Genomic DNA, 4,507 nt, shown 5'->3' with positions numbered 1-4,507 from the left:
TACATTGACCTCCTTAGAGGCACTGTCATTCCTTTTCCTGTTTCGGTATCAATCATTTAGGAAATGCAGGGAGATACAATCATATTGTAAGATCATACCATCATCTGCTGTGTTGCCAGATTGCATCAATATTACAACAAAACAAGTGGATATAAATCCATATGACTGTTCCACATTGTTAACCTTCACATTACAGAATGTGTAGGTCATGCTAATCTGTCTTAAAACTATGTAAAATGTTTGGTTTTGTTTTTTTTTTTTGTAATTTCTTATTCTTCATTGTTAAATATCCTACAAGAAGGACACAGGGATGGGTTAAAATAAAAACTTATGAACTAGTGTTTTTTCATTTAATTCAAAATTAATGTAACAGGACTCATTTTAATCCAAAGTATAGTTTAGATTTGAGACTAAATTTCAAACTTGCAATCCCTTGCTGATGGCAAGTCCTGAATGAGACAAGAGGTTTACAGCGGTGTCCTCATAAATATATGCTTAAACGGGGTGCATCATGTACTCTCTCACATTTGAACTTTGCTTCACAAAGGACATTTATAATGGGTTTAGCTTCTCCTCTCTAGTTATATATCTGCCAACCCAGTTTCTCTAACTTAGCTCTGTTAGAGCTTGGTCCCTTCTTCTTCTGGATCCTATATAAATCTTCTGTATAATGTTCTATATGAAATCTCTCTAAAAGGTGCACCAAAAATAACAATTAATAATATCTGATGTGTGGTGTAGTGGTTTGGCTAAGGTGTTGGGAAGTCAAAGGGACCCAGATGAGTATCTTAGCTATGGAGGAAGGTGGGGGTACATAACAGAGGTCTCTTTCTTTCATTTTATTGCATGCGCATATGCTCAGTCTGCACACATAAATGCAGACATCAATGCTTACAGGGCTATACAGCCAGGAAAAGAATTCCAGTAAGGAGCATTTGTGGTGTGTATATCTAATATGGGCACTTTGAAGACCAGAAAAGAATGGAATATAATGCTACTGCAAGTGCAGACTAGTATAGCCTATAGTGCAAAAACAGATACACAAATGTTGAACAGATATGGGAGTTCAGCCACCCCACTGTATGTAGTGTTTCCTATTTTGTAGCTCCAGGTAGCTCTCTGGTCAGTGCACAGATTATACCGTCTGTAACTTCCCCATTCACTTAATAGAGAAGCAGATGCCTATCACTTAGGCACCACAGCCCCTAACTAGTAAGCTCCTGTGTCTTTTATTTGATCTAGACTTTAGTCTCTAACCTCTTAGTCTTTACAACATTACAGACATTTCCAAAGTGCAATCAAAGAAAATTTAACCCACTTTCTATCCATTACATAAATATAAAAGAAAGTGAAAAATGGATTGGTAATAGCAGGTGATTGTCTTTCTTTTCAGCTTACTTTTATTTCCCATAGTAGAAAGAAGTAGCTCAAACATAGTATAATAGAACCTTTATTAGAATATTTCCAGCTTCTTCCCCTTCAAAAATAAATAGATCTTGCTGACTCAATTTTATAAGCCCTTTGGGAAACAGTTATTCTGTCAGCAAATCATTTACATTCCATTAAGAGCATTCTAGTGTAGTTTAGTTGCAATCATTTTCTGTGTTATTGAAATAAACTTTGTTCATGTTTGTAAACTACCGACAATGAACTTGTTCATGAAATTATCCTGATGGTATCTTCTGAAACTCAGATAAACTCAACGCCTTGATAAGTCAATATCTTTTTAAAAGTATAAGAAGTTTTTGCAGAAATGCAATGGCTGTAATATATTTTATGTGGTTTTCAGCACATTATTGACTTTATGAGTTTGCAATTAGCTACTAAAAATCTTTAGAAAACTATTCATGAAGTGTCTATCTGTAACAGAGTATTCTGATAAGTCACAAGAGGAAACATAGATATGGCATGATTAAGTTCCTAAGCTTCTGCTGTATCAGATATCATGTTTGTTTTATAAAATTGTTGTAATATTAATTACACTAGGAAGAATGTAGATGTGAAAATTCTAAAGCAAAATAGCATGAATAGCCTAAGATGCACAATTGAAAAAGGACTTATGGTGAGCTACATGTACAAAGGCACAGCTTCCTTTTTGGGGAGAAATGACATTTTTGCCATGTCTGTTTAAACTCTGTGGACAAAATTGAATCATCGAACTCTTACTATCTCATTTTAACTGTAAAATTCTTAAATTATATTAATAAGTATTTCTTAAATTATATGTGCTTGATTATTTTTCCATAATTTCTGTCCCTACACATACCATGCATAATATTACATGTGCATTCACAAGACTGAGTTTGAAGTATATTATTAAAGCTAAAGTAACAAGCACTCAGACATTAGAAAATAGTAGAATTAGGACTGTGCAGCTTTAATTTGGTCAATGTCTGTCTATGCAGTTTGACAGTCTTTTAATTACAGGACCTCTACTTCATTCAAGATACAGGAAGAAAGGTGCTTGCTTAATAAGCAGCTATTCAAAATATTGTTTTATGTTTATTGTTTATTGCATAGCCCCTAAGTGCCTGAAAATAATTCAAAGTCTGTTTGAATTATACATTTCCTTTGGGCTTTTTTGTAATACTGGTCACTATAAAAACTGAATTTTCCCAAAAAGTAATGCATTTCTTTTCACAAAACCCTCAAAAAGGGATTTTACTTATAGGGAACTGAGTCACAGACATGGATCAAATACACCTATTAATTTAAAACATTTAGGATGTGATTTTTCATTGGGAACATCTACACAACACACTTCATATGCAGAAGATTAATTCTATTGCACATTAGCGCAGTGGGCAAGACACATCCTAATGAACAGCAGATATAGTCTAATGCATATTAACATTACTACAAAAGTGTTAATCTGTGCTAACGTGCAGTAGCACTAATTATGGCACATTTAGTTAGGACCTGTCACTACAGGTACCAAACTTAATGCACGATAATTATGGCACATTAATGAACATGTAGATGTGCCCATTATGTAGCATTTTATGTTTGAAAGGTGTATCTTTCAACTGTTTCACTTGGAGTGGCTCCTAGTGTGTCAAGCAGAATACCCAGAAAATAGGGACTAAACAATCAGTATCATCTAGGGAAATGTTGTTTTAATTTAATTCCCAAGAATCACATAAGAACTGTTTCAGAGGCAGGATTCAAATCCAGTTCTCCAGGACTGCTTTCAATTGACTAAACTCTGAAACCATACGGCATATCCATGCTTGCAGCAGTTCAAATAGGAGTGGCACAAATTTGAGCTGGGGATTTTTGTCTCAGCACACATGTCCTGGCATACATTTTGGTGCGGGGCAAGTTGTGCCACTTGGGGCAAAATAACCCTGCCCAGCTCCTCCCAGATCTCCAGCCAGGGGAAGCTAGATCCTAAGGCCAGCACCTGTGCTGGACCCAGCAGTATAAAAACTTGCCCTGTGCTTGCCCCAGTAGTATAAAAAGCTGCCTTGGAAAGAAGCTCAGGACTACTTGCTCTCAGGAGCTTCTGGGGCCATGCTAACTGGGTGATACAAATAGTCAGGAGCTTCTGGGGCTCGGGCAATTGGTGTCTGGGGACACTACCCCTTGTGCCAGCCAGACTGCTGAAGTAGCCCCTAAGACTTCGGTGCACCCTCCACCCACTGCAGCAGTTTGGCAGTGGGGGGGCTGCAGCCTGGCTGTGACCTGATGCCACCTGTGACAGCATGTGGCCTCCAGGGCTGCATGCCTGCCAGACCTGGATGGGGACTACACAACTGCAGCAAAGATATCTTCATCTCTGGGTCAGCTGCCAGTGGGCTGTGGCTGCACTGTTGGCCTTTGTGCAGCACTACTGCCATTTGTGCTGCTGCCCTGACATCTGGGCAGCTATTGCCTAGATGTTTTCAGTGTGGTGGCCTCCTTCAAATGGTCAAAGCATGTCTTCCTGGCCCCAAGTGGCCAGGAGGTCAGCCACCTCGATCTGGGTCCCAGGTGGCGCCCCTGAGCAGGCACCCCTGACTGGGTCTTGCCACTTGCCTCACTAGTAGGAATCCTGATGTTCCCTATTTAAGAAATGCAAAATATCTTACAAAAAAAATCCCAAATTCACTCTTTAATATACCCCCAAATTCATGTTCTTCCACAATTAAAACAAAAGACAACTAATATATCTATATCTATATCTATATCTATATATTTAAAGAGAGAGAGAGATCAGTTTGGTAATATTTTGTTGATATATTTACAATGTTCAAGTGATTTGGAAGCCTCCCAGTGTCTATCATCATAATAAAATAAATTCTAAATAGCTATATGTTTTGATGTTTGTTTTTGGTTTTCTTATCATAGAACAGTTAGAGCTCCCCTTGACTCCTTCATTAACTAGGATGTGGGAACAGCCACCCCTGCAGCCACAGCTCTTGACAGTGGCTCTCAGATCGCCCGGGAACTGACTGAGGCCGCTTGCTCCAGGACCTTGGTTGTCATGGGTGACTTCAATTACCCGGACATCTCGTGGGAAGATCAC

The sequence above is a fragment of the Crocodylus porosus genome, unplaced genomic scaffold, assembly GCF_001723895.1.
Source record: "Crocodylus porosus isolate Cpor-Errol unplaced genomic scaffold, CroPor_comp1, whole genome shotgun sequence".
NCBI classification, from domain to species: Eukaryota; Metazoa; Chordata; order Crocodylia; family Crocodylidae; genus Crocodylus; species Crocodylus porosus.
Note: the sequence above shows the minus strand (reverse complement) of the source record.